At 50.2% G+C, this 26448-nt stretch overlaps 35 non-coding genes across 35 annotated transcripts; all 35 read right to left on the bottom strand.

The window, feature by feature from the left end:
* Positions 1-914: 914 nt before the first annotated feature.
* On the bottom strand, positions 915-996 carry trnal-uag (transfer RNA leucine (anticodon UAG)). Its single transcript has one exon. It is a non-coding gene; the product is annotated as a tRNA-Leu (tRNA).
* A 970-nt stretch (positions 997-1966) lies between these two features.
* Positions 1967-2048, bottom strand: trnal-uag (transfer RNA leucine (anticodon UAG)). The gene has a single exon. It is a non-coding gene; the product is annotated as a tRNA-Leu (tRNA).
* Positions 2049-2245: 197 nt separating this feature from the next.
* Positions 2246-2327, bottom strand: trnal-uag (transfer RNA leucine (anticodon UAG)). Its single transcript has one exon. It is a non-coding gene; the product is annotated as a tRNA-Leu (tRNA).
* Positions 2328-2524: 197 nt separating this feature from the next.
* On the bottom strand, positions 2525-2606 carry trnal-aag (transfer RNA leucine (anticodon AAG)). The gene has a single exon. It is a non-coding gene; the product is annotated as a tRNA-Leu (tRNA).
* Positions 2607-3206: 600 nt separating this feature from the next.
* On the bottom strand, positions 3207-3288 carry trnal-uag (transfer RNA leucine (anticodon UAG)). The gene has a single exon. It is a non-coding gene; the product is annotated as a tRNA-Leu (tRNA).
* Positions 3289-3485: 197 nt separating this feature from the next.
* trnal-aag (transfer RNA leucine (anticodon AAG)) lies at positions 3486-3567 on the bottom strand. Its single transcript has one exon. It is a non-coding gene; the product is annotated as a tRNA-Leu (tRNA).
* A 601-nt stretch (positions 3568-4168) lies between these two features.
* Positions 4169-4250, bottom strand: trnal-uag (transfer RNA leucine (anticodon UAG)). The gene has a single exon. It is a non-coding gene; the product is annotated as a tRNA-Leu (tRNA).
* A 197-nt stretch (positions 4251-4447) lies between these two features.
* On the bottom strand, positions 4448-4529 carry trnal-aag (transfer RNA leucine (anticodon AAG)). Its single transcript has one exon. It is a non-coding gene; the product is annotated as a tRNA-Leu (tRNA).
* Positions 4530-8130: 3601 nt separating this feature from the next.
* On the bottom strand, positions 8131-8212 carry trnal-uag (transfer RNA leucine (anticodon UAG)). Its single transcript has one exon. It is a non-coding gene; the product is annotated as a tRNA-Leu (tRNA).
* A 970-nt stretch (positions 8213-9182) lies between these two features.
* trnal-uag (transfer RNA leucine (anticodon UAG)) lies at positions 9183-9264 on the bottom strand. The gene has a single exon. It is a non-coding gene; the product is annotated as a tRNA-Leu (tRNA).
* A 197-nt stretch (positions 9265-9461) lies between these two features.
* Positions 9462-9543, bottom strand: trnal-uag (transfer RNA leucine (anticodon UAG)). The gene has a single exon. It is a non-coding gene; the product is annotated as a tRNA-Leu (tRNA).
* Positions 9544-9739: 196 nt separating this feature from the next.
* trnal-aag (transfer RNA leucine (anticodon AAG)) lies at positions 9740-9821 on the bottom strand. Its single transcript has one exon. It is a non-coding gene; the product is annotated as a tRNA-Leu (tRNA).
* Positions 9822-10422: 601 nt separating this feature from the next.
* Positions 10423-10504, bottom strand: trnal-uag (transfer RNA leucine (anticodon UAG)). Its single transcript has one exon. It is a non-coding gene; the product is annotated as a tRNA-Leu (tRNA).
* A 197-nt stretch (positions 10505-10701) lies between these two features.
* trnal-uag (transfer RNA leucine (anticodon UAG)) lies at positions 10702-10783 on the bottom strand. The gene has a single exon. It is a non-coding gene; the product is annotated as a tRNA-Leu (tRNA).
* Positions 10784-10980: 197 nt separating this feature from the next.
* On the bottom strand, positions 10981-11062 carry trnal-aag (transfer RNA leucine (anticodon AAG)). The gene has a single exon. It is a non-coding gene; the product is annotated as a tRNA-Leu (tRNA).
* A 601-nt stretch (positions 11063-11663) lies between these two features.
* Positions 11664-11745, bottom strand: trnal-uag (transfer RNA leucine (anticodon UAG)). The gene has a single exon. It is a non-coding gene; the product is annotated as a tRNA-Leu (tRNA).
* Positions 11746-11942: 197 nt separating this feature from the next.
* On the bottom strand, positions 11943-12024 carry trnal-aag (transfer RNA leucine (anticodon AAG)). The gene has a single exon. It is a non-coding gene; the product is annotated as a tRNA-Leu (tRNA).
* Positions 12025-12997: 973 nt separating this feature from the next.
* Positions 12998-13079, bottom strand: trnal-uag (transfer RNA leucine (anticodon UAG)). Its single transcript has one exon. It is a non-coding gene; the product is annotated as a tRNA-Leu (tRNA).
* A 197-nt stretch (positions 13080-13276) lies between these two features.
* Positions 13277-13358, bottom strand: trnal-uag (transfer RNA leucine (anticodon UAG)). The gene has a single exon. It is a non-coding gene; the product is annotated as a tRNA-Leu (tRNA).
* Positions 13359-13554: 196 nt separating this feature from the next.
* On the bottom strand, positions 13555-13636 carry trnal-aag (transfer RNA leucine (anticodon AAG)). Its single transcript has one exon. It is a non-coding gene; the product is annotated as a tRNA-Leu (tRNA).
* Positions 13637-14237: 601 nt separating this feature from the next.
* Positions 14238-14319, bottom strand: trnal-uag (transfer RNA leucine (anticodon UAG)). The gene has a single exon. It is a non-coding gene; the product is annotated as a tRNA-Leu (tRNA).
* Positions 14320-14516: 197 nt separating this feature from the next.
* On the bottom strand, positions 14517-14598 carry trnal-aag (transfer RNA leucine (anticodon AAG)). The gene has a single exon. It is a non-coding gene; the product is annotated as a tRNA-Leu (tRNA).
* Positions 14599-15568: 970 nt separating this feature from the next.
* Positions 15569-15650, bottom strand: trnal-uag (transfer RNA leucine (anticodon UAG)). The gene has a single exon. It is a non-coding gene; the product is annotated as a tRNA-Leu (tRNA).
* A 197-nt stretch (positions 15651-15847) lies between these two features.
* trnal-aag (transfer RNA leucine (anticodon AAG)) lies at positions 15848-15929 on the bottom strand. The gene has a single exon. It is a non-coding gene; the product is annotated as a tRNA-Leu (tRNA).
* A 601-nt stretch (positions 15930-16530) lies between these two features.
* On the bottom strand, positions 16531-16612 carry trnal-uag (transfer RNA leucine (anticodon UAG)). The gene has a single exon. It is a non-coding gene; the product is annotated as a tRNA-Leu (tRNA).
* A 197-nt stretch (positions 16613-16809) lies between these two features.
* On the bottom strand, positions 16810-16891 carry trnal-uag (transfer RNA leucine (anticodon UAG)). The gene has a single exon. It is a non-coding gene; the product is annotated as a tRNA-Leu (tRNA).
* Positions 16892-17088: 197 nt separating this feature from the next.
* On the bottom strand, positions 17089-17170 carry trnal-aag (transfer RNA leucine (anticodon AAG)). Its single transcript has one exon. It is a non-coding gene; the product is annotated as a tRNA-Leu (tRNA).
* Positions 17171-17771: 601 nt separating this feature from the next.
* trnal-uag (transfer RNA leucine (anticodon UAG)) lies at positions 17772-17853 on the bottom strand. Its single transcript has one exon. It is a non-coding gene; the product is annotated as a tRNA-Leu (tRNA).
* A 197-nt stretch (positions 17854-18050) lies between these two features.
* On the bottom strand, positions 18051-18132 carry trnal-aag (transfer RNA leucine (anticodon AAG)). The gene has a single exon. It is a non-coding gene; the product is annotated as a tRNA-Leu (tRNA).
* Positions 18133-19102: 970 nt separating this feature from the next.
* trnal-uag (transfer RNA leucine (anticodon UAG)) lies at positions 19103-19184 on the bottom strand. The gene has a single exon. It is a non-coding gene; the product is annotated as a tRNA-Leu (tRNA).
* A 197-nt stretch (positions 19185-19381) lies between these two features.
* On the bottom strand, positions 19382-19463 carry trnal-uag (transfer RNA leucine (anticodon UAG)). Its single transcript has one exon. It is a non-coding gene; the product is annotated as a tRNA-Leu (tRNA).
* Positions 19464-19660: 197 nt separating this feature from the next.
* trnal-aag (transfer RNA leucine (anticodon AAG)) lies at positions 19661-19742 on the bottom strand. The gene has a single exon. It is a non-coding gene; the product is annotated as a tRNA-Leu (tRNA).
* A 601-nt stretch (positions 19743-20343) lies between these two features.
* Positions 20344-20425, bottom strand: trnal-uag (transfer RNA leucine (anticodon UAG)). The gene has a single exon. It is a non-coding gene; the product is annotated as a tRNA-Leu (tRNA).
* A 197-nt stretch (positions 20426-20622) lies between these two features.
* trnal-uag (transfer RNA leucine (anticodon UAG)) lies at positions 20623-20704 on the bottom strand. Its single transcript has one exon. It is a non-coding gene; the product is annotated as a tRNA-Leu (tRNA).
* A 197-nt stretch (positions 20705-20901) lies between these two features.
* trnal-aag (transfer RNA leucine (anticodon AAG)) lies at positions 20902-20983 on the bottom strand. The gene has a single exon. It is a non-coding gene; the product is annotated as a tRNA-Leu (tRNA).
* Between the last annotated feature and the right edge of the window lie 5465 nt (positions 20984-26448).

The raw sequence follows: 26448 nt of genomic DNA, 5'->3' as shown, positions 1-26448 counted from the left end.
ATATCACGCAATTGCGACTTTATATCTCAGAATTCTGACTTTATAACTCGCAATTGCGACTTTATATCTCAGAATTCTGACTTTATATCACGCAATTGCGATTTTATATCTCAGAATTCTGACTTTATAACTCGCAATTGCGACTTTATATCTCAGAATTCTGACTTTATAACTCGCAATTGCGACTTTATATCTCAGAATTCTGACTTTTTATCACGCAATTGCGACTTTATATCTCAGAATTCTGACTTTATATCACGCAATTGCGACTTTTTATCTCAGAATTCTGACTTTATAACTCGCAATTGCGACTTTATATCTCAGAATTCTGACTTTATAACTCGCAATTGCGACTTTATATCTCAGAATTCTGACTTTTTATCACGCAATTGCGACTTTATATCTCAGAATTCTGACTTTATAACTCGCAATTCTGAGATAAAAAGTCGCAATTAATCTTTTTTTTTTTTTTAGTGGCGGAAACGGGCTTCCATAGAATATAGTGTAAGCCATGCATTAGTGGAAAGATAATCAGTATGACATCTGTAGACATGGAGTGGCAGCTTCAGCCATTTGCAGCTATGAAACGTTTGGCGGCTGCAGCAGCCATTTAGGTTTTGGCTGAGCCGGCTAGCCAGCCAATAACTTCATCAGCCAGCCATTATTCTCAAAAGAAATGGCTTCGGGCTCTACCTTAGACCCCTCGGCCACGCTACCCTGTTGGGGCTCTCTTCGTGGGCCCTGTTCTGCCCATTTGTTTTACAGCAATAGAGCAAGCTTCGGCTGTGGACCTTCACTGAGGCTCTGAAGCCCGTCGAGTGCGGCCAAGGAAGAGAACGGGAGCATGCAGTGTCACTTCTCCAGTCTTTTTTGTTCAGGCATAGCAGCCACAAGAGCCTTCTAAAAGGCTGTCTTGGCAGCGGTGGGATTCGAACCCACGCCCCCGAAGAGACTGGAGCCTAAATCCAGCGCCTTAGACCGCTCGGCCACGCTACCATGCTAAAATGCCTTCCATGGGCCATTTTCCGCCTACATTTTTTGATTTCATTTTTATCATGTCTCGCTTCGCCACAAGTACATCCGTTGAAATTCTTACGTGCCTTTAAGGAGCTCCTCGACAGGTGGAAAGGCCTCCTAAATACAGGGGTGCGCAGTTACACTCCTGGAGGCTCCACCCCCTCCCTGCAAGCTGCAGTTTCCATCTCTAATCAAACACACCTGAATCAGCTAAGCAAAGCCTTCAGGCCTTACTGCAAAATGGCAGCCAGCTGTGTCGCAGTTCAACTCAAAATCACGAGGTAGTTGTCATTTCACCAAAAACTATCAATGAGTCAAGTTAGCTGCTTCCATTATTTTAGACTGTACATTATTATTACATTCAAATTCGTTTTTAAAGTGTTATTACTATGATTGTAAGCTAACAATGCGGGCATTGACTCAAAGTGTAAACGATTAAAGCACGATTACTTGGTAACCACTGTACGAAGGGTGGGGCCCAGGGATAGAAACGAGTCACCCCGCCTTAGCAATGAGACAACCGTCGTGGGAGAGATTGATGCATCCTGCCCGACTTGCGTGTCCCTGAAGGCCCTGGCTGTTGCCAAGGAAAGCGTTTTCTTCTATTCCCAGAACTTTTGCACCTTTTCGGAGCACGCTTAAGCTATCTGGCCCTCTTTAAAGGCACAGCTGGCAGCAGTCAGATTCGAACCCACGCCCCCGAAAAGACTGGAGCCTAAATCCAGCGCCTTAGACCCCTCGGCCACGCTACCCTGTCGGGGCTCTCTTTGAGGGCCCCGTTCTGCCCATTTGTTTTACAGCAATAGAGCAAGCTTCGGCTGTGGACCTTCACTGAGGCTCTGAAGCCCGTCGAGTGCGGCCAAGGAAGAGAACGGGAGCATGCAGTGTAACTTCTCCAGTCTTTTTTGCTCAGGCATAGCAGCCACAAGAGCCTTCTAAAAGGCTGTCTTGGCAGCGGTGGGATTCGAACCCACGCCCCCGAAGAGACTGGAGCCTAAATCCAGCGCCTTAGACCCCTCGGCCACGCTACCCTGTCGGGGCTCTCTTTGAGGGCCCCGTTCTGCCCATTTGTTTTACAGCAATAGAGCAAGCTTCGGCTGTGGACCTTCACTGAGGCTCTGAAGCCCGTCGAGTGCGGCCAAGGAAGAGAACGGGAGCATGCAGTGTAACTTCTCCAGTCTTTTTTGCTCAGGCATAGCAGCCACAAGAGCCTTCTAAAAGGCTGTCTTGGCAGCGGTGGGATTCGAACCCACGCCCCCGAAGAGACTGGAGCCTAAATCCAGCGCCTTAGACCCCTCGGCCACGCTACCCTGCTGGGGTTCTCTTCGTGGGCCCCGTTCTGCCCATTTGTTTTACATCAACAGAGAAAGCGTCGGCTGTGGACCTTCACTGAGGCTCTGAAGCCCGTCGAGTGCGGCCAAGGAAGAGAACGGGAGCATGCAGTGTCACTTCTCCAGTCTTTTTTGCTCAGGCTTAGCAGCCAAAAGAGCCTTCTAAAAGGCTGTCTTGGCAGCGGTGGGATTCGAACCCACGCCCCCGAAGAGACTGGAGCCTTAATCCAGCACCTTAGACCGCTCGGCCACGCTACCGTGCAAGAATGTCTTCCATGGGCCATTTTCCGCCTACATTTATTGATTTCATTTTTACCATGTCTTGCTTTGCCACAAGTACATCCGTTGAAATTAGATTAATTGGTAACCCACGTACGAAGGGCGGAGCCCAGGGGTAGGAACGAGTCACCCCACCTTAGTAATCAGACAACCGTCGTGGGAGAGATTGATGCATCCTGCCCGACTTGCGTGTCCCTGAAGGCCCTGGCTGTTGCCAAGGAAAGCGTTTTCTTCTATTCCCAGAACTTTTGCACCTTTTCGGAGCACGCTTAAGCTGTCTGGCCCTCTTTAAAAGCACAGCTGGCAGCAGTCAGATTCGAACCCACGCCCCCGAAAAGACTGGAGCCTAAATCCAGCGCCTTAGACCCCTCGGCCACGCTACCCTGTCGGGGCTCTCTTCGTGGGCCCCGTTCTGCCCATTTGTTTTACAGCAATAGAGCAAGCTTCGGCTGTGGACCTTCACTGAGGCTCTGAAGCCCGTCGAGTGCGGCCAAGGAAGAGAACGGGAGCATGCAGTGTAACTTCTCCAGTCTTTTTGCTCAGGCATAGCAGCCACAAGAGCCTTCTAAAAGGCTGTCTTGGCAGCGGTGGGATTCGAACCCACGCCCCCGAAGAGACTGGAGCCTAAATCCAGCGCCTTAGACCCCTCGGCCACGCTACCCTGCTGGGGTTCTCTTCGTGGGCCCCGTTCTGCCCATTTGTTTTACAGCAACAGAGAAAGCGTCGGCTGTGGACCTTCACTGAGGCTCTGAAGCCCGTCGAGTGCGGCCAAGGAAGAGAACGGGAGCATGCAGTGTCACTTCTCCAGTCTTTTTTGCTCAGGCTTAGCAGCCAAAAGAGCCTTCTAAAAGGCTGTCTTGGCAGCGGTGGGATTCGAACCCACGCCCCCGAAGAGACTGGAGCCTTAATCCAGCGCCTTAGACCGCTCGGCCACGCTACCGTGCAAGAATGTCTTCCATGGGCCATTTTCCGCCTACATTTATTGATTTCATTTTTACCATGTCTTGCTTTGCCACAAGTACATCCGTTGAAATTAGATTAATTGGTAACCCACGTACGAAGGGCGGAGCCCAGGGGTAGGAACGAGTCACCCCACCTTAGTAATCAGACAACCGTCGTGGGAGAGATTGATGCATCCTGCCCGACTTGCGTGTCCCTGAAGGCCCTGGCTGTTGCCAAGGAAAGCGTTTTCTTCTATTCCCAGAACTTTTGCACCTTTTCGGAGCGCGCTTAAGCTGTCTGGCCCTCTTTAAAAGCACAGCTGGCAGCAGTCAGATTCGAACCCACGCCCCCGAAGAGACTGGAGCCTAAATCCAGCGCCTTAGACCCCTCGGCCACGCTACCCTGTCGGGGCTCTCTTTGAGGGCCCCGTTCTGCCCATTTGTTTTACAGCAATAGAGCAAGCTTCGGCTGTGGACCTTCACTGAGGCTCTGAAGCCCGTCGAGTGCGGCCAAGGAAGAGAACGGGAGCATGCAGTGTAACTTCTCCAGTCTTTTTTGCTCAGGCATAGCAGCCACAAGAGCCTTCTAAAAGGCTGTCTTGGCAGCGGTGGGATTCGAACCCACGCCCCCGAAGAGACTGGAGCCTAAATCCAGCGCCTTAGACCCCTCGGCCACGCTACCCTGCTGAGGTTCTCTTCGTGGGCCCCGTTCTGCCCATTTGTTTTACAGCAATAGAGCAAGCTTCGGCTGTGGACCTTCACTGAGGCTCTGAAGCACGTCGAGTGCGGCCAAGGAAGAGAACGGGAGCATGCAGTGTCACTTCTCCAGTCTTTTTTGCTCAGGCTTAGCAGTCAAAAGAGCCTTCTAAAAGGCTGTCTTGGCAGCGGTGGGATTCGAACCCACGCCCCCGAAGAGACTGGAGCCTTAATCCAGCGCCTTAGACCGCTCGGCCACGCTACCATGCAAAAATGCCTTCCATGGGCCATTTCGCCTACATTTTTTGATTTCATTTTTATCATGTCTCGCTTCGCCACAAGTACATCCGTTGAAATTCTTACGTGCCTTTAAGGAGCTCCTCGACAGGTGGAAAGGCCTCCTAAATACAGGGGTGCGCAGTTACACTCCTGGAGGCTCCACCCCCTCCCTGCAAGCTGCAGTTTCCATCTCTAATCAAACACACCTGAATCAGCTAAGCAAAGCCTTCAGGCCTTACTGCAAAATGGCAGCCAGCTGTGTCGCAGTTCAACTCAAAATCACGAGGTAGTTGTCATTTCACCAAAAACTATCAATGAGTCAAGTTAGCTGCTTCCATTATTTTAGACTGTACATTATTATTACATTCAAATTCGTTTTTAAAGTGTTATTACTATGATTGTAAGCTAACAATGCGGGCATTGACTCAAAGTGTAAACGATTAAAGCACGATTACTTGGTAACCACTGTACGAAGTAGACCCCGAAGCCGCCGCCAGGCGCCGCCATTTGCGCCATTTAGAATTTCAGCCGCCGCCAGCCAATAATTTCCTAAGCCAAATTGAGCCACCATCTGATAAAGTTTGGCTGAGCCGGCTAAAATTATTTGCATCAAATAATAATTCTATCACATAGAGACACACACACACACAAAATATATAAACAATACACGAGATCTATTTTCCCACTGGTTTCATAACAGCACAGTCTTGTGCTCGTACCGATTAAAATGGCTCGAAGAAGCGATGCATTTTTTTTTTTCTCGCACTGATGTGAAAAAGCGGAAAGAAGCAAGCAAGGTTATTTTGATCTTCTCACATACTTTCCTAATTCCTACTTACTTTTTTTTTTTTAAACTTAGGCCTACCCAGACTTTTGTTAAATCTTCAGGGCACGGTTGCACAAACACCTGAATCAAAGATGTTATGAACCAAATATTCTGGAACGGAGAGATTTATAGCACTGAACGTGATATTGCTGCAGTAACAAACCACCGTTTCCACATTGCTAATTCACGACGCATGCGTCATTGTACACTGTACATTGAAGTGAAATGTGCAAAACTTTGTCCAAAATAACACTGATAACGGTGTGTGTTTATATTAAGGCGAGACACGGCAGGCAAAAACATCGTTTTTTTTTTTTTCCTGGTCAAGTTTTAGATTTTTTAATAAATTTGTCTTCAATAACATGTCTTCTTTCAGACTTGTGGTGAAAAAAGTCCGAAATACACATTTAGGTCTTTATTTTACTACACTTCGTCTGTTTGCGTCTGTATATTTCTCATAAATTCAACAAAAGTTTGCGTTCTTAATCAACATACTTCTCCGCGATCTCTGCCGCCACCCTCTCATCGCATGCACCGTTAGGAATCTCTCTTCTGTACAATCCTGTTGGATCCAAATATGGTAGTTTCCTTTTTATCAGCAACCATACGTTGTGAAAGTAAAATCTATTGTTTTCTTTATTACATTGTATTGCATTTTGTAGGAATATTATGGAAGCCCGTTTCCGCCACTAAAAAAAAAAAAAAAAAAGATTAATTGCGACTTTTTATCTCAGAATTGCGAGTTATAAAGTCAGAATTCTGAGATATAAAGTCGCAATTGCATGATATAAAGTCAGAATTCTGAGATATAAAGTCGCAATTGCGAGTTATAAAGTCAGAATTCTGAGATATAAAGTCGCAATTGCGTGACAAAAAGTCAGAATTCTGAGATATAAAGTCGCAATTGCGTGATAAAAAGTCAGAATTCTGAGATATAAAGTCGCAATTGCGTGATAAAAAGTCAGAATTCTGAGATATAAAGTCGCAATTGCGAGTTATAAAGTCAGAATTCTGAGATATAAAGTCGCAATTGCGTGATATAAAGTCAGAATTCTGAGATATAAAGTCGCAATTGCGTGATAAAAAGTCAGAATTCTGACTTTTTTCTCGCAATTAACTGATGGTCAGTATCTCTGTCTATAACAGTGCATCAACGATAGCCGTGCTGCCGTGAAGTCTGAAGCTGTTGGATGTATTAAAATGTGCCACTTCATCTTTGTCTGATTTATTGCGCCTCCGCCACAGCTGATTCTTCTTCTTCTTATGATTATTATGATATTGTTATTATCGTGCAAAATTCATTAGTGTATCCATTCTGTTAAAAACAACTTTTATTGTCCAAATACCTCGACTGTAATTTGCAGAATTGCATGATTCTACCCTTGAGTTGCAAAGTTAATGAAACATGATAGGTATTGGTTGTTTTAGTATTAAGCCCACTAGATGGCAGTAAAAGCTGTTTTTTCTCCTTGAAACGCTGTGTACAAGGTTACCGTGGAAACATTATATATGCATATATTCCTGCATAATGCATATGTCCGGAGACTAATCTTTATGTGTCTCCTCCAGTAAAATCAATATTTCTTTATTGGTAAATCGGCGCTAAAAATAATCATTTATGATGTCCTCTATTTTATGTATAAAAATAACAAAGCAGCAATCCTGATGGTCTATTTAATGTATAATAATAATAACAAAGCAGTAATCCTGATGGTCTATTTAATGTATAATAATAACAAAGCAGTAATCCTGATGGTCAGTCGCAATGAAAGGAAACGCAAGCAAAGTAAGAACTGTGAGAAATAACGTTTAACAGTAGTGAGAAAAAGTCAGAAATTCTGACTTTATATCACGCAATTGCGACTTTATATCTCAGAATTCTGACTTTATAACTCGCAATTGCGACTTTATATCTCAGAATTCTGACTTTATATCACGCAATTGCGATTTTATATCTCAGAATTCTGACTTTATAACTCGCAATTGCGACTTTATATCTCAGAATTCTGACTTTATAACTCGCAATTGCGACTTTATATCTCAGAATTCTGACTTTTTATCACGCAATTGCGACTTTATATCTCAGAATTCTGACTTTATATCACGCAATTGCGACTTTTTATCTCAGAATTCTGACTTTATAACTCGCAATTGCGACTTTATATCTCAGAATTCTGACTTTATAACTCGCAATTGCGACTTTATATCTCAGAATTCTGACTTTTTATCACGCAATTGCGACTTTATATCTCAGAATTCTGACTTTATAACTCGCAATTCTGAGATAAAAAGTCGCAATTAATCTTTTTTTTTTTTTTTAGTGGCGGAAACGGGCTTCCATAGAATATAGTGTAAGCCATGCATTAGTGGAAAGATAATCAGTATGACATCTGTAGACATGGAGTGGCAGCTTCAGCCATTTGCAGCTATGAAACGTTTGGCGGCTGCAGCAGCCATTTAGGTTTTGGCTGAGCCGGCTAGCCAGCCAATAACTTCATCAGCCAGCCATTATTCTCAAAAGAAATGGCTTCGGGCTCTACCTTAGACCCCTCGGCCACGCTACCCTGTTGGGGCTCTCTTCGTGGGCCCTGTTCTGCCCATTTGTTTTACAGCAATAGAGCAAGCTTCGGCTGTGGACCTTCACTGAGGCTCTGAAGCCCGTCGAGTGCGGCCAAGGAAGAGAACGGGAGCATGCAGTGTCACTTCTCCAGTCTTTTTTGTTCAGGCATAGCAGCCACAAGAGCCTTCTAAAAGGCTGTCTTGGCAGCGGTGGGATTCGAACCCACGCCCCCGAAGAGACTGGAGCCTAAATCCAGCGCCTTAGACCGCTCGGCCACGCTACCATGCTAAAATGCCTTCCATGGGCCATTTTCCGCCTACATTTTTTGATTTGATTTTTATCATGTCTCGCTTCGCCACAAGTACATCCGTTGAAATTCTTACGTGCCTTTAAGGAGCTCCTCGACAGGTGGAAAGGCCTCCTAAATACAGGGGTGCGCAGTTACACTCCTGGAGGCTCCACCCCCTCCCTGCAAGCTGCAGTTTCCATCTCTAATCAAACACACCTGAATCAGCTAAGCAAAGCCTTCAGGCCTTACTGCAAAATGGCAGCCAGCTGTGTCGCAGTTCAACTCAAAATCACGAGGTAGTTGTCATTTCACCAAAAACTATCAATGAGTCAAGTTAGCTGCTTCCATTATTTTAGACTGTACATTATTATTACATTCAAATTCGTTTTTAAAGTGTTATTACTATGATTGTAAGCTAACAATGCGGGCATTGACTCAAAGTGTAAACGATTAAAGCACGATTACTTGGTAACCACTGTACGAAGGGTGGGGCCCAGGGATAGAAACGAGTCACCCCGCCTTAGCAATGAGACAACCGTCGTGGGAGAGATTGATGCATCCTGCCCGACTTGCGTGTCCCTGAAGGCCCTGGCTGTTGCCAAGGAAAGCGTTTTCTTCTATTCCCAGAACTTTTGCACCTTTTCGGAGCACGCTTAAGCTATCTGGCCCTCTTTAAAAGCACAGCTGGCAGCAGTCAGATTCGAACCCACGCCCCCGAAAAGACTGGAGCCTAAATCCAGCGCCTTAGACCCCTCGGCCACGCTACCCTGTCGGGGCTCTCTTCGTGGGCCCCGTTCTGCCCATTTGTTTTACAGCAATAGAGCAAGCTTCGGCTGTGGACCTTCACTGAGGCTCTGAAGCCCGTCGAGTGCGGCCAAGGAAGAGAACGGGAGCATGCAGTGTCACTTCTCCAGTCTTTTTGGCTCAGGCATAGCAGCCACAAGAGCCTTCTAAAAGGCTGTCTTGGCAGCGGTGGGATTCGAACCCACGCCCCCGAAGAGACTGGAGCCTAAATCCAGCGCCTTAGACCCCTCGGCCACGCTACCCTGTCGGGGCTCTCTTTGAGGGCCCCGTTCTGCCCATTTGTTTTACAGCAATAGAGCAAGCTTCGGCTGTGGACCTTCACTGAGGCTCTGAAGCCCGTCGAGTGCGGCCAAGGAAGAGAACGGGAGCATGCAGTGTAACTTCTCCAGTCTTTTTTGCTCAGGCATAGCAGCCACAAGAGCCTTCTAAAAGGCTGTCTTGGCAGCGGTGGGATTCGAACCCACGCCCCCGAAGAGACTGGAGCCTAAATCCAGCGCCTTAGACCCCTCGGCCACGCTACCCTGCTGGGGTTCTCTTCGTGGGCCCCGTTCTGCCCATTTGTTTTACATCAACAGAGAAAGCGTCGGCTGTGGACCTTCACTGAGGCTCTGAAGCCCGTCGAGTGCGGCCAAGGAAGAGAACGGGAGCATGCAGTGTCACTTCTCCAGTCTTTTTGTTCAGGCTTAGCAGCCAAAAGAGCCTTCTAAAAGGCTGTCTTGGCAGCGGTGGGATTCGAACCCACGCCCCCGAAGAGACTGGAGCCTTAATCCAGCACCTTAGACCGCTCGGCCACGCTACCGTGCAAGAATGTCTTCCATGGGCCATTTTCCGCCTACATTTATTGATTTCATTTTTACCATGTCTTGCTTTGCCACAAGTACATCCGTTGAAATTAGATTAATTGGTAACCCACGTACGAAGGGCGGAGCCCAGGGGTAGGAACGAGTCACCCCACCTTAGTAATCAGACAACCGTCGTGGGAGAGATTGATGCATCCTGCCCGACTTGCGTGTCCCTGAAGGCCCTGGCTGTTGCCAAGGAAAGCGTTTTCTTCTATTCCCAGAACTTTTGCACCTTTTCGGAGCACGCTTAAGCTGTCTGGCCCTCTTTAAAAGCACAGCTGGCAGCAGTCAGATTCGAACCCACGCCCCCGAAAAGACTGGAGCCTAAATCCAGCGCCTTAGACCCCTCGGCCACGCTACCCTGTCGGGGCTCTCTTCGTGGGCCCCGTTCTGCCCATTTGTTTTACAGCAATAGAGCAAGCTTCGGCTGTGGACCTTCACTGAGGCTCTGAAGCCCGTCGAGTGCGGCCAAGGAAGAGAACGGGAGCATGCAGTGTCACTTCTCCAGTCTTTTTGGCTCAGGCATAGCAGCCACAAGAGCCTTCTAAAAGGCTGTCTTGGCAGCGGTGGGATTCGAACCCACGCCCCCGAAGAGACTGGAGCCTAAATCCAGCGCCTTAGACCCCTCGGCCACGCTACCCTGTCGGGGCTCTCTTTGAGGGCCCCGTTCTGCCCATTTGTTTTACAGCAATAGAGCAAGCTTCGGCTGTGGACCTTCACTGAGGCTCTGAAGCCCGTCGAGTGCGGCCAAGGAAGAGAACGGGAGCATGCAGTGTAACTTCTCCAGTCTTTTTTGCTCAGGCATAGCAGCCACAAGAGCCTTCTAAAAGGCTGTCTTGGCAGCGGTGGGATTCGAACCCACGCCCCCGAAGAGACTGGAGCCTAAATCCAGCGCCTTAGACCCCTCGGCCACGCTACCCTGCTGGGGTTCTCTTCGTGGGCCCCGTTCTGCCCATTTGTTTTACAGCAACAGAGAAAGCGTCGGCTGTGGACCTTCACTGAGGCTCTGAAGCCCGTCGAGTGCGGCCAAGGAAGAGAACGGGAGCATGCAGTGTCACTTCTCCAGTCTTTTTTGCTCAGGCTTAGCAGCCAAAAGAGCCTTCTAAAAGGCTGTCTTGGCAGCGGTGGGATTCGAACCCACGCCCCCGAAGAGACTGGAGCCTTAATCCAGCGCCTTAGACCGCTCGGCCACGCTACCGTGCAAGAATGTCTTCCATGGGCCATTTTCCGCCTACATTTATTGATTTCATTTTTACCATGTCTTGCTTTGCCACAAGTACATCCGTTGAAATTAGATTAATTGGTAACCCACGTACGAAGGGCGGAGCCCAGGGGTAGGAACGAGTCACCCCACCTTAGTAATCAGACAACCGTCGTGGGAGAGATTGATGCATCCTGCCCGACTTGCGTGTCCCTGAAGGCCCTGGCTGTTGCCAAGGAAAGCGTTTTCTTCTATTCCCAGAACTTTTGCACCTTTTCGGAGCACGCTTAAGCTGTCTGGCCCTCTTTAAAAGCACAGCTGGCAGCAGTCAGATTCGAACCCACGCCCCCGAAAAGACTGGAGCCTAAATCCAGCGCCTTAGACCCCTCGGCCACGCTACCCTGTCGGGGCTCTCTTCGTGGGCCCCGTTCTGCCCATTTGTTTTACAGCAATAGAGCAAGCTTCGGCTGTGGACCTTCACTGAGGCTCTGAAGCCCGTCGAGTGCGGCCAAGGAAGAGAACGGGAGCATGCAGTGTCACTTCTCCAGTCTTTTTGGCTCAGGCATAGCAGCCACAAGAGCCTTCTAAAAGGCTGTCTTGGCAGCGGTGGGATTCGAACCCACGCCCCCGAAGAGACTGGAGCCTAAATCCAGCGCCTTAGACCCCTCGGCCACGCTACCCTTTCGGGGCTCTCTTTGAGGGCCCCGTTCTGCCCATTTGTTTTACAGCAATAGAGCAAGCTTCGGCTGTGGACCTTCACTGAGGCTCTGAAGCCCGTCGAGTGCGGCCAAGGAAGAGAACGGGAGCATGCAGTGTAACTTCTCCAGTCTTTTTTGCTCAGGCATAGCAGCCACAAGAGCCTTCTAAAAGGCTGTCTTGGCAGCGGTGGGATTCGAACCCACGCCCCCGAAGAGACTGGAGCCTTAATCCAGCGCCTTAGACCGCTCGGCCACGCTACCATGCAAAAATGCCTTCCATGGGCCATTTTCCGCCTACATTTTTTGATTTCATTTTTATCATGTCTCGCTTCGCCACAAGTACATCCGTTGAAATTCTTACGTGCCTTTAAGGAGCTCCTCGACAGGTGGAAAGGCCTCCTAAATACAGGGGTGCGCAGTTACACTCCTGGAGGCTCCACCCCCTCCCTGCAAGCTGCAGTTTCCATCTCTAATCAAACACACCTGAATCAGCTAAGCAAAGCCTTCAGGCCTTACTGCAAAATGGCAGCCAGCTGTGTCGCAGTTCAACTCAAAATCACGAGGTAGTTGTCATTTCACCAAAAACTATCAATGAGTCAAGTTAGCTGCTTCCATTATTTTAGACTGTACATTATTATTACATTCAAATTCGTTTTTAAAGTGTTATTACTATGATTGTAAGCTAACAATGCGGGCATTGACTCAAAGTGTAAATCCGATTAAAGCACGATTACTTGGTAACCCACTGTACGAAGGGTGGGGCCCAGGGATAGAAACGAGTCACCCCGCCTTAGCAATGAGACAACCGTCGTGGGAGAGATTGATGCATCCTGCCCGACTTGCGTGTCCCTGAAGGCCCTGGCTGTTGCCAAGGAAAGCGTTTTCTTCTATTCCCAGAACTTTTGCACCTTTTCGGAGCACGCTTAAGCTGTCTGGCCCTCTTTAAAAGCACAGCTGGCAGCAGTCAGATTCGAACCCACGCCCCCGAAAAGACTGGAGCCTAAATCCAGCGCCTTAGACCCCTCGGCCACGCTACCCTGTCGGGGCTCTCTTCGTGGGCCCCGTTCTGCCCATTTGTTTTACAGCAATAGAGCAAGCTTCGGCTGTGGACCTTCACTGAGGCTCTGAAGCCCGTCGAGTGCGGCCAAGGAAGAGAACGGGAGCATGCAGTGTCACTTCTCCAGTCTTTTTGGCTCAGGCATAGCAGCCACAAGAGCCTTCTAAAAGGCTGTCTTGGCAGCGGTGGGATTCGAACCCACGCCCCCGAAGAGACTGGAGCCTAAATCCAGCGCCTTAGACCCCTCGGCCACGCTACCCTGTCGGGGCTCTCTTTGAGGGCCCCGTTCTGCCCATTTGTTTTACAGCAATAGAGCAAGCTTCGGCTGTGGACCTTCACTGAGGCTCTGAAGCCCGTCGAGTGCGGCCAAGGAAGAGAACGGGAGCATGCAGTGTAACTTCTCCAGTCTTTTTTGCTCAGGCATAGCAGCCACAAGAGCCTTCTAAAAGGCTGTCTTGGCAGCGGTGGGATTCGAACCCACGCCCCCGAAGAGACTGGAGCCTAAATCCAGCGCCTTAGACCCCTCGGCCACGCTACCCTGCTGGGGTTCTCTTCGTGGGCCCCGTTCTGCCCATTTGTTTTACATCAACAGAGAAAGCGTCGGCTGTGGACCTTCACTGAGGCTCTGAAGCCCGTCGAGTGCGGCCAAGGAAGAGAACGGGAGCATGCAGTGTCACTTCTCCAGTCTTTTTGCTCAGGCTTAGCAGCCAAAAGAGCCTTCTAAAAGGCTGTCTTGGCAGCGGTGGGATTCGAACCCACGCCCCCGAAGAGACTGGAGCCTTAATCCAGCGCCTTAGACCGCTCGGCCACGCTACCGTGCAAGAATGTCTTCCATGGGCCATTTTCCGCCTACATTTATTGATTTCATTTTTACCATGTCTTGCTTTGCCACAAGTACATCCGTTGAAATTAGATTAATTGGTAACCCACGTACGAAGGGCGGAGCCCAGGGGTAGGAACGAGTCACCCCACCTTAGTAATCAGACAACCGTCGTGGGAGAGATTGATGCATCCTGCCCGACTTGCGTGTCCCTGAAGGCCCTGGCTGTTGCCAAGGAAAGCGTTTTCTTCTATTCCCAGAACTTTTGCACCTTTTCGGAGCACGCTTAAGCTGTCTGGCCCTCTTTAAAAGCACAGCTGGCAGCAGTCAGATTCGAACCCACGCCCCCGAAAAGACTGGAGCCTAAATCCAGCGCCTTAGACCCCTCGGCCACGCTACCCTGTCGGGGCTCTCTTCGTGGGCCCCGTTCTGCCCATTTGTTTTACAGCAATAGAGCAAGCTTCGGCTGTGGACCTTCACTGAGGCTCTGAAGCCCGTCGAGTGCGGCCAAGGAAGAGAACGGGAGCATGCAGTGTCACTTCTCCAGTCTTTTTGGCTCAGGCATAGCAGCCACAAGAGCCTTCTAAAAGGCTGTCTTGGCAGCGGTGGGATTCGAACCCACGCCCCCGAAGAGACTGGAGCCTAAATCCAGCGCCTTAGACCCCTCGGCCACGCTACCCTGCTGAGGTTCTCTTCGTGGGCCCCGTTCTGCCCATTTGTTTTACAGCAATAGAGCAAGCTTCGGCTGTGGACCTTCACTGAGGCTCTGAAGCCCGTCGAGTGCGGCCAAGGAAGAGAACGGGAGCATGCAGTGTCACTTCTCCAGTCTTTTTTGCTCAGGCTTAGCAGCCAAAAGAGCCTTCTAAAAGGCTGTCTTGGCAGCGGTGGGATTCGAACCCACGCCCCCGAAGAGACTGGAGCCTTAATCCAGCGCCTTAGACCGCTCGGCCACGCTACCATGCTAAAATGCCTTCCATGGGCCATTTTCCGCCTACATTTTTTGATTTCATTTTTATCATGTCTCGCTTCGCCACAAGTACATCCGTTGAAATTCTTACGTGCCTTTAAGGAGCTCCTCGACAGGTGGAAAGGCCTCCTAAATACAGGGGTGCGCAGTTACACTCCTGGAGGCTCCACCCCCTCCCTGCAAGCTGCAGTTTCCATCTCTAATCAAACACACCTGAATCAGCTAAGCAAAGCCTTCAGGCCTTACTGCAAAATGGCAGCCAGCTGTGTCGCAGTTCAACTCAAAATCACGAGGTAGTTGTCATTTCACCAAAAACTATCAATGAGTCAAGTTAGCTGCTTCCATTATTTTAGACTGTACATTATTATTACATTCAAATTCGTTTTTAAAGTGTTATTACTATGATTGTAAGCTAACAATGCGGGCATTGACTCAAAGTGTAAACGATTAAAGCACGATTACTTGGTAACCACTGTACGAAGGGTGGGGCCCAGGGATAGAAACGAGTCACCCCGCCTTAGCAATGAGACAACCGTCGTGGGAGAGATTGATGCATCCTGCCCGACTTGCGTGTCCCTGAAGGCCCTGGCTGTTGCCAAGGAAAGCGTTTTCTTCTATTCCCAGAACTTTTGCACCTTTTCGGAGCACGCTTAAGCTGTCTGGCCCTCTTTAAAAGCACAGCTGGCAGCAGTCAGATTCGAACCCACGCCCCCGAAAAGACTGGAGCCTAAATCCAGCGCCTTAGACCCCTCGGCCACGCTACCCTGTCGGGGCTCTCTTTGAGGGCCCCGTTCTGCCCATTTGTTTTACAGCAATAGAGCAAGCTTCGGCTGTGGACCTTCACTGAGGCTCTGAAGCCCGTCGAGTGCGGCCAAGGAAGAGAACGGGAGCATGCAGTGTAACTTCTCCAGTCTTTTTTGCTCAGGCATAGCAGCCACAAGAGCCTTCTAAAAGGCTGTCTTGGCAGCGGTGGGATTCGAACCCACGCCCCCGAAGAGACTGGAGCCTAAATCCAGCGCCTTAGACCCCTCGGCCACGCTACCCTGCTGGGGTTCTCTTCGTGGGCCCCGTTCTGCCCATTTGTTTTACATCAACAGAGAAAGCGTCGGCTGTGGACCTTCACTGAGGCTCTGAAGCCCGTCGAGTGCGGCCAAGGAAGAGAACGGGAGCATGCAGTGTCACTTCTCCAGTCTTTTTTGCTCAGGCTTAGCAGCCAAAAGAGCCTTCTAAAAGGCTGTCTTGGCAGCGGTGGGATTCGAACCCACGCCCCCGAAGAGACTGGAGCCTTAATCCAGCGCCTTAGACCGCTCGGCCACGCTACCGTGCAAGAATGTCTTCCATGGGCCATTTTCCGCCTACATTTATTGATTTCATTTTTACCATGTCTTGCTTTGCCACAAGTACATCCGTTGAAATTAGATTAATTGGTAACCCACGTACGAAGGGCGGAGCCCAGGGGTAGGAACGAGTCACCCCACCTTAGTAATCAGACAACCGTCGTGGGAGAGATTGATGCATCCTGCCCGACTTGCGTGTCCCTGAAGGCCCTGGCTGTTGCCAAGGAAAGCGTTTTCTTCTATTCCCAGAACTTTTGCACCTTTTCGGAGCACGCTTAAGCTGTCTGGCCCTCTTTAAAAGCACAGCTGGCAGCAGTCAGATTCGAACCCACGCCCCCGAAAAGACTGGAGCCTAAATCCAGCGCCTTAGACCCCTCGGCCACGCTACCCTGTCGGGGCTCTCTTCGTGGGCCCCGTTCTGCCCATTTGTTTTACAGCAATAGAGCAAGCTTCGGCTGTGGACCTTCACTGAGGCTCTGAAGCCCGTCGAGTGCGGCCAAGGAAGAGAACGGGAGCATGCAGTGTCACTTCTCCAGTCTTTTTGGCTCAGGCATAGCAGCCACAAGAGCCTTCTAAAAGGCTGTCTTGGCAGCGGTGGGATTCGAACCCACGCCCCCGAAGAGACTGGAGCCTAAATCCAGCGCCTTAGACCCCTCGGCCACGCTACCCTGTCGGGGCTCTCTTTGAGGGCCCCGTTCTGCCCATTTGTTTTACAGCAATAGAGCAAGCTTCGGCTGTGGACCTTCACTGAGGCTCTGAAGCCCGTCGAGTGCGGCCAAGGAAGAGAACGGGAGCATGCAGTGTAACTTCTCCAGTCTTTTTTGCTCAGGCATAGCAGCCACAAGAGCCTTCTAAAAGGCTGTCTTGGCAGCGGTGGGATTCGAACCCACGCCCCCGAAGAGACTGGAGCCTAAATCCAGCGCCTTAGACCCCTCGGCCACGCTACCCTGCTGGGGTTCTCTTCGTGGGCCCCGTTCTGCCCATTTGTTTTACAGCAACAGAGAAAGCGTCGGCTGTGGACCTTCACTGAGGCTCTGAAGCCCGTCGAGTGCGGCCAAGGAAGAGAACGGGAGCATGCAGTGTCACTTCTCCAGTCTTTTTTGCTCAGGCTTAGCAGCCAAAAGAGCCTTCTAAAAGGCTGTCTTGGCAGCGGTGGGATTCGAACCCACGCCCCCGAAGAGACTGGAGCCTTAATCCAGCGCCTTAGACCGCTCGGCCACGCTACCGTGCAAGAATGTCTTCCATGGGCCATTTTCCGCCTACATTTATTGATTTCATTTTTACCATGTCTTGCTTTGCCACAAGTACATCCGTTGAAATTAGATTAATTGGTAACCCACGTACGAAGGGCGGAGCCCAGGGGTAGGAACGAGTCACCCCACCTTAGTAATCAGACAACCGTCGTGGGAGAGATTGATGCATCCTGCCCGACTTGCGTGTCCCTGAAGGCCCTGGCTGTTGCCAAGGAAAGCGTTTTCTTCTATTCCCAGAACTTTTGCACCTTTTCGGAGCACGCTTAAGCTGTCTGGCCCTCTTTAAAAGCACAGCTGGCAGCAGTCAGATTCGAACCCACGCCCCCGAAAAGACTGGAGCCTAAATCCAGCGCCTTAGACCCCTCGGCCACACTACCCTGTCGGGGCTCTCTTCGTGGGCCCCGTTCTGCCCATTTGTTTTACAGCAATAGAGCAAGCTTCGGCTGTGGACCTTCACTGAGGCTCTGAAGCCCGTCGAGTGCGGCAAAGGAAGAGAACGGGAGCATGCAGTGTCACTTCTCCAGTCTTTTTGGCTCAGGCATAGCAGCCACAAGAGCCTTCTAAAAGGCTGTCTAGGCAGCGGTGGGATTCGAACCCACGCCCCCGAAGAGACTGGAGCCTAAATCCAGCGCCTTAGACCCCTCGGCCACGCTACCCTTTCGGGGCTCTCTTTGAGGGCCCCGTTCTGCCCATTTGTTTTACAGCAATAGAGCAAGCTTCGGCTGTGGACCTTCACTGAGGCTCTGAAGCCCGTCGAGTGCGGCCAAGGAAGAGAACGGGAGCATGCAGTGTAACTTCTCCAGTCTTTTTTGCTCAGGCATAGCAGCCACAAGAGCCTTCTAAAAGGCTGTCTTGGCAGCGGTGGGATTCGAACCCACGCCCCCGAAGAGACTGGAGCCTTAATCCAGCGCCTTAGACCGCTCGGCCACGCTACCATGCAAAAATGCCTTCCATGGGCCATTTTCCGCCTACATTTTTTGATTTCATTTTTATCATGTCTCGCTTCGCCACAAGTACATCCGTTGAAATTCTTACGTGCCTTTAAGGAGCTCCTCGACAGGTGGAAAGGCCTCCTAAATACAGGGGTGCGCAGTTACACTCCTGGAGGCTCCACCCCCTCCCTGCAAGCTGCAGTTTCCATCTCTAATCAAACACACCTGAATCAGCTAAGCAAAGCCTTCAGGCCTTACTGCAAAATGGCAGCCAGCTGTGTCGCAGTTCAACTCAAAATCACGAGGTAGTTGTCATTTCACCAAAAACTATCAATGAGTCAAGTTAGCTGCTTCCATTATTTTAGACTGTACATTATTATTACATTCAAATTCGTTTTTAAAGTGTTATTACTATGATTGTAAGCTAACAATGCGGGCATTGACTCAAAGTGTAAACGATTAAAGCACGATTACTTGGTAACCCACTGTACGAAGGGTGGGGCCCAGGGATAGAAACGAGTCACCCCGCCTTAGCAATGAGACAACCGTCGTGGGAGAGATTGATGCATCCTGCCCGACTTGCGTGTCCCTGAAGGCCCTGGCTGTTGCCAAGGAAAGCGTTTTCTTCTATTCCCAGAACTTTTGCACCTTTTCGGAGCACGCTTAAGCTGTCTGGCCCTCTTTAAAAGCACAGCTGGCAGCAGTCAGATTCGAACCCACGCCCCGAAAAGACTGGAGCCTAAATCCAGCGCCTTAGACCCCTCGGCCACGCTACCCTGTCGGGGCTCTCTTCGTGGGCCCCGTTCTGCCCATTTGTTTTACAGCAATAGAGCAAGCTTCGGCTGTGGACCTTCACTGAGGCTCTGAAGCCCGTCGAGTGCGGCCAAGGAAGAGAACGGGAGCATGCAGTGTCACTTCTCCAGTCTTTTTGGCTCAGGCATAGCAGCCACAAGAGCCTTCTAAAAGGCTGTCTTGGCAGCGGTGGGATTCGAACCCACGCCCCCGAAGAGACTGGAGCCTAAATCCAGCGCCTTAGACCCCTCGGCCACGCTACCCTGTCGGGGCTCTCTTTGAGGGCCCCGTTCTGCCCATTTGTTTTACAGCAATAGAGCAAGCTTCGGCTGTGGACCTTCACTGAGGCTCTGAAGCCCGTCGAGTGCGGCCAAGGAAGAGAACGGGAGCATGCAGTGTAACTTCTCCAGTCTTTTTTGCTCAGGCATAGCAGCCACAAGAGCCTTCTAAAAGGCTGTCTTGGCAGCGGTGGGATTCGAACCCACGCCCCCGAAGAGACTGGAGCCTAAATCCAGCGCCTTAGACCCCTCGGCCACGCTACCCTGCTGGGGTTCTCTTCGTGGGCCCCGTTCTGCCCATTTGTTTTACATCAACAGAGAAAGCGTCGGCTGTGGACCTTCACTGAGGCTCTGAAGCCCGTCGAGTGCGGCCAAGGAAGAGAACGGGAGCATGCAGTGTCACTTCTCCAGTCTTTTTTGCTCAGGCTTAGCAGCCAAAAGAGCCTTCTAAAAGGCTGTCTTGGCAGCGGTGGGATTCGAACCCACGCCCCCGAAGAGACTGGAGCCTTAATCCAGCGCCTTAGACCGCTCGGCCACGCTACCGTGCAAGAATGTCTTCCATGGGCCATTTTCCGCCTACATTTATTGATTTCATTTTTACCATGTCTTGCTTTGCCACAAGTACATCCGTTGAAATTAGATTAATTGGTAACCCACGTACGAAGGGCGGAGCCCAGGGGTAGGAACGAGTCACCCCACCTTAGTAATCAGACAACCGTCGTGGGAGAGATTGATGCATCCTGCCCGACTTGCGTGTCCCTGAAGGCCCTGGCTGTTGCCAAGGAAAGCGTTTTCTTCTATTCCCAGAACTTTTGCACCTTTTCGGAGCACGCTTAAGCTGTCTGGCCCTCTTTAAAAGCACAGCTGGCAGCAGTCAGATTCGAACCCACGCCCCCGAAAAGACTGGAGCCTAAATCCAGCGCCTTAGACCCCTCGGCCACGCTACCCTGTCGGGGCTCTCTTCGTGGGCCCCGTTCTGCCCATTTGTTTTACAGCAATAGAGCAAGCTTCGGCTGTGGACCTTCACTGAGGCTCTGAAGCCCGTCGAGTGCGGCCAAGGAAGAGAACGGGAGCATGCAGTGTCACTTCTCCAGTCTTTTTGGCTCAGGCATAGCAGCCACAAGAGCCTTCTAAAAGGCTGTCTTGGCAGCGGTGGGATTCGAACCCACGCCCCCGAAGAGACTGGAGCCTAAATCCAGCGCCTTAGACCCCTCGGCCACGCTACCCTGTCGGGGCTCTCTTTGAGGGCCCCGTTCTGCCCATTTGTTTTACAGCAATAGAGCAAGCTTCGGCTGTGGACCTTCACTGAGGCTCTGAAGCCCGTCGAGTGCGGCCAAGGAAGAGAACGGGAGCATGCAGTGTAACTTCTCCAGTCTTTTTTGCTCAGGCATAGCAGCCACAAGAGCCTTCTAAAAGGCTGTCTTGGCAGCGGTGGGATTCGAACCCACGCCCCCGAAGAGACTGGAGCCTAAATCCAGCGCCTTAGACCCCTCGGCCACGCTACCCTGCTGAGGTTCTCTTCGTGGGCCCCGTTCTGCCCATTTGTTTTACAGCAATAGAGCAAGCTTCGGCTGTGGACCTTCACTGAGGCTCTGAAGCACGTCGAGTGCGGCCAAGGAAGAGAACGGGAGCATGCAGTGTCACTTCTCCAGTCTTTTTTGCTCAGGCTTAGCAGTCAAAAGAGCCTTCTAAAAGGCTGTCTTGGCAGCGGTGGGATTCGAACCCACGCCCCCGAAGAGACTGGAGCCTTAATCCAGCGCCTTAGACCGCTCGGCCACGCTACCATGCAAAAATGCCTTCCATGGGCCATTTTCCGCCTACATTTTTTGATTTCATTTTTATCATGTCTCGCTTTGCCACAAGTACATCCGTTGAAATTCTTACGTGCCTTTAAGGAGCTCCTCGACAGGTGGAAAGGCCTCCTAAATACAGGGGTGCGCAGTTACACTCCTGGAGGCTCCACCCCCTCCCTGCAAGCTGCAGTTTCCATCTCTAATCAAACACACCTGAATCAGCTAAGCAAAGCCTTCAGGCCTTACTGCAAAATGGCAGCCAGCTGTGTACGCAGTAAGGCTCTGAAGGCTTTGCTTAGCTGATGGGTGTGTTTGATTAGGGTGTGGGAAGCACGTGGGAGGCTGAGGAGAAAGTGGAGGCACCAGGAGTGTAGCTGCTCACTGGGTGACAGAGCATAGCCCTGATAAAAAAAGGCACATGGGGCTGAATGTAAAAACAGTGCAAAAATGAAATCAAAAAATGTAGGCGGGTAGGCATTTTTTGCATGTGTAGAAACGCTGGATAAAACTCAGTCTCTTCGAGAACGTAGGCCCGCCTGCCAAGACAACCTTTAGAGGCTCTTTGACAAACCGAACAAAAAGACAGAGAAGTAGCCGCCTGCGTTCTTCCTTGGCGCACTCGGCGTGGGCCTCAGAGAGCCTCGAGTGAAGGTCAGCAATATATGTGCTGTAAAACAAATGGGCAACGTAGCGCAACCTCAGCAGGGTGCCCCGGGGTCTAAGGCGCTGGATTCTTGAAACCGCTGCCTGGAGCAGCCTTTTAGAAGGCTTTGTGCTGCAGCCATGGAGAGGCCCGCATGCTCCGTTCTCTCCTTGGCCGCACTGTAGCCTTCAGGCCTCAGTGGAGTCCTGGCGAAAACTGCTCTATTGCTGTAAAACAAATGGAGCAGGCCCTCAGAGAGCCCCGGCAGAGGCAACGTGAGCCTCATGGCAGCGTTTAGGCTCCAGTCTCTTCGGAATGCATTAGGTTACAGACAACCTTTTAAATGTAACTGCTATGCCTGAGCAAAAGGCAGCCATGCCCCGTTCTCTTCCTTGGCCTTTCAGCAGTGAAGATCTGGCAACATCTGCTCTGTGCTATGGAAACAAATAGGCAGGCCCACGAAAGGCTGTCTTCCATCTAAATACAGATTTAGGCTCCCAGTCCCCAAGTGTGATTAAGTCAGCTGCTGCCAGCATTAGCAAGAATGGCAAAAGCATCAAAGTTCTAGAATAAACTTTCATAGCAGCAGCCAGAGCCTTCAGGAACACGCAAATCCTTATTCACACAATCTCTCCCGGCAGTATCTGTGCAAGATTCACACACAGACAAAAAGCCCCGCTATAGATGGTACAATTAATCTAATTTCAATGGATGCTAACTATGGCAAAATACAGACATAAAAATAATCAATAAATGTAAATGAAAATATTGCCAGAAGACATTCTTACCATGACAAGCGTAACTGTCTAAAGATGCTGGTCAAGAGCTGGTCAACCCGAGGCGACAATTAAATCCCACCGCTGCCAGACAGCCTTTTAGAAGATTGTTTTAACAATAAGCCTGAGGAAAAGACTGGAAATGATGCTGCATGCTCAGTCTCTTCCTTGGCCGCACTGGAGCTGAGGCTTAGAGCGCCTCAGTGAGATCCACAGCAAGCGCCTCCTGTTGATGCTCGTGGGACAGAGCAAGGCCCACGAGAGAGGACAGCAAGGTAAACGTGGCGAGGAATACAAGAAGAGCTGGGTGTCTTCGGGGCGGTGGGTTCGGGTCCCACCGCTGCTGGAACAACCTTTTAAATTTCTTGTAGCTGCTATGCCTGGCAAAAAGACACAAGTTACACTGCATGCTCCACGTTCTCTTCCTTGGCCGCACTCGGCAACTCAGAACATGAGTGAAGGTCCCTGTAACGTAAATGGGCAAACGAGGCCCTCAAGGAAACCCCGACTGAGAGGAGTCCTAAGGCGCTGGATTTAGAGCTCCACGTCCTCTTCGAAGTGGGGTCGCTCGCAACACAGAATGCCTGTGCCTCTGACCAAAGAGACAGATGACACTGCATCTCCACGTTCTCTTCCTTGGCGCTGCGGAAAACCTGGTGAAAACAGCGAGAAATATTGCTATGCAAATGGAGCCTTCTGCCCGGCAGAACAACGCCTTTAAAAAAAATCTAAGCATCTTGTGGAAAGCTCAATCACCGGGGGCGTGGGTTGTCATGACTGCTTGCCAACAATACTTTAAAGAGGGCCAATAGCAAGCGTAGCAGGAATAGAAAGCGCTCTGGCAACGAAAAGTGCGGTCGAGCAGAATTCCACGGCAGTTATTCTCATTGCTAAGGCGGGTGACTATCCTAGGCCCTGCAGTGAGGCCTAATCGTGCTTTAATCGTTGCAGAGTCAATGCCCGCGTGATTAGCTTACAATCATAATAACACTTTAAAAATGTAATAATGTCTGCAGTCTAAAATAATGGAAACAGCTAACTTGACTCGTGAAATGACAACTACATTTTGAGTTGAACAGGCCTCCTTCTCATTTACAGTAAGTGAACTTGCTGGCAAATTCAGGTGTGATTAAGAGATAAACGCTTGCAGGGAGGTAGGCTCCAAGGAGTGTAATAGCGCTTTCTGTTAGGAGGCCTTTCCTGTCGAGGGCTCCACTTCTGCCCCGTAGGCTCAGCGGGATAATATGCTTGTGGCAGCGCGGCCCTTGTTAAAGAAATCAAAAAAATGGCGAGAAAATGGCCCATGGAGACATTTTGCGTGGTGGCCGAAATGGTCTAAGGCGCTTTGGATTAAGGCTCAGTCTCTTCGGAGCGTGGGTTCGAATCCCACCGCTGCCAGCCTTTTAGAAATGCTCTGTGACCTGCCTGAGCTTAAAGGAACTGGAGGCCACACTGCATGCTCCATGCTTCAGCAACCGCCTCTCAGTGAAGGTCCTGGCCGAGCTTGCTCTATTGCTGTAAAATATGGGCCACAGAAGGGCTTGAAAAGAAATGGCGTGGCCGAGGGGTGCAAGGGCTGGATGATCCTCTTCGAGGGCGTGGAGAGTTCGAAATCCCACCGCTGGAACGGCACCTTTTAAGAAAGGCTCTTGTGGCTGCTATGCCTGTGGTGACACTGCATGCTCCGTTTCTTCCTTTGCACTGACTCAGCAGGCTGGGAAGCCTCAGTGAAGGTCCACAGCCAGCTTGCTCTATTGCTGTAAAACAAATGGGCAGAGCAGGGCCGCGAGGTCTAGGCGCTGGATTTAGGCTCCAGTCTTTTCGGGCGTGGGTTCAGATCTGACTGCTGCCAGCCATAGCAAGAGGGGCTGGTACCTTGCGTGCTCGAAAGGTGCAGTTGCAGAATAGAGAAAAGCTTTCCTTGGCAACAGCCAGGGAACCTGAGATTCACCGTCAGGCAGTGCATAAATCTGACGACCTTCTGATTGCGTTTCTACCCCCTGGGCTCCTTGTGCGTGGGTTACCAATTAATCTAACTTGGCTTCTTGCGTAAATAGAAATCAATAAATGTAGGCGAAATAACCCATGGGTGCTACATGACAACGGCAAATCCAAAACAGACTCCAGTCTCTTCGAAGGCGTGGAGTTCAGCTACCGCTGCCAAGACAACCTTTAGAAGGCTCTTTGGCTGCTTTAAGCCTGAAGACAGAGCTTCCCGTTCCTTGGCTTCAGCAGGCTTCAGAGCCTGGATCCGGCAGCAGCTTCTCCATATAAAACAAATGGAGCAGAACAACGAAGAGAACCCCAGCAAAATACTTGGCCGCCGCTGACAAATAATCTCCGAGGAGATCCCACGCTGCCAAGACAACCTTTAGAAGATGCTAAGCTGTATACTAAACCAAAAGAACAGAAGTCCCCGCTGCACGCCCGTTCTCGCTGGCCGCACTCGGCGAGCTTCTTTCCGTACCAGCCTTCCTCTGCTATAGGCAAATAAGACAGGCCCTCAAGGCCGACAAGTAAGCGTGGCGAAGTGTCTAGGCGCTGGATTCAGCTCCGTCTGGGAGCTGGGTAGATCCCGCTGGAACAGCCTTTAGAATGCTTGTAACTGCCTCACCTAATTAAAGGAACTGGAGAAGTGACTCCTCCGTCCTTGGCCACGCTCGGCAGCCTCAGTGAAGGTCAAACAACAAAACAAACAAGAACGAGATTGCAACGTGGCAGTCTAGGCGCTGGATTTAGGCTCCGGTAGCTATTAGTTAGCAAGCGTGCTCAAAGATGCAAGGAATTCTGGGAATAGAAGAAAACGCTTTCATGGCAACAGCCAGGGGCCTTCGAAAGCACTGGGTGGCAGATATCAAATCTCTCCCACGGCGGTGACCTCTGATTACTAAGGTGAGTGACTGAATTCTACACAGGCTCCGCCCTTCATGATTACAGGCCAATCCTAGCAGTTGGCAAAACATGGTAAAATGGAAATCAATAAATGTAGGCGGAAAATAACCCCATGGAAAGACATTCTTACAGCGTCTAATAAGGCTGTCTCGCCGAGGGCGTAGGTGGGCTCCCACCGCTGCCAAGACAGCCTTTTAGAAGGCTCTTTTAACTGCTAAGCCTGAGCAAAAGACTGGAGAAGTGACACTGCATGCTTTCCCGTTCTCTTCCTTGGGCTTCAGGCCTCCTCAGTGAAGGTCAACAGCAGCCTCCCTCTGTTGATGTAAAACAAATGGGCAGAGCCTGAAGACCTGAAGAACTGAGCAAAGTGGTGCTAGTTTAGGCTCAATCCTCTTCGAGCGTAGCCGAATCCCACCGCTGCCAAGACAGCCTTTTAGAAACTCTTTGTAACGTTGCACTATGCCTGAGCAAAAAGACTGAGAAGTTACACTACCTGCTCCCGTTCTCTTCCTTGGCCGCACTTTTCGACGTGCTTCAGAGCCTCAGTGAAGGTCCGAAACAAGCCAAGCTTCTATTGTTGCAAAATAAATGGAGCAAGAGCAGGCCCTCGAAGAGAACCTGAGCAGAATTGGGCGTGGCTGAAGGGTCTAAGGCGCTGATTTAGGCTCCAATCTCTTTTCGGGGGAGTGGGTTCGAATCTGACTGCCAATATGCCTTAAAGATTAGATAAGCAAAGCGTCTTTCAGAAAATGCAAAGTTCTGGGAATAGAAAGAAAGCATCCTTGGCAACAGTAAATTCAGGGACTATAATCAACAATCTACTCCCACGGCAGTTGTCCTCAGTAGTGACTCGTTTCTAATACACAAGGCCCCACCTTTAAGATTACCAAGTAATCAGTGAAATATCCGTTTACACTTTGGTGCCACGTATAATTAGCTTGCAATCATAAGTAATAACACTTTAAAAACTTGAATTTGAAATGTAATAATAATGTACGGATAATGGAATAATAACTTGACTCATTGATAGTTTTAATTAATGACAACTAAAACAATTTTAATTGAACTGCGACACACCCTGAAGGCTTTATTCAGAGTAATGTTTGATTAAAGAATGGAAACTACAGCTTGCAGGGAGGTGGGCC

The sequence above is a fragment of the Chanodichthys erythropterus genome, chromosome 19, assembly GCF_024489055.1.
Source record: "Chanodichthys erythropterus isolate Z2021 chromosome 19, ASM2448905v1, whole genome shotgun sequence".
Classification (NCBI taxonomy): domain Eukaryota; kingdom Metazoa; phylum Chordata; class Actinopteri; order Cypriniformes; family Xenocyprididae; genus Chanodichthys; species Chanodichthys erythropterus.
This window is presented reverse-complemented; position numbering and strand designations above follow the sequence as displayed.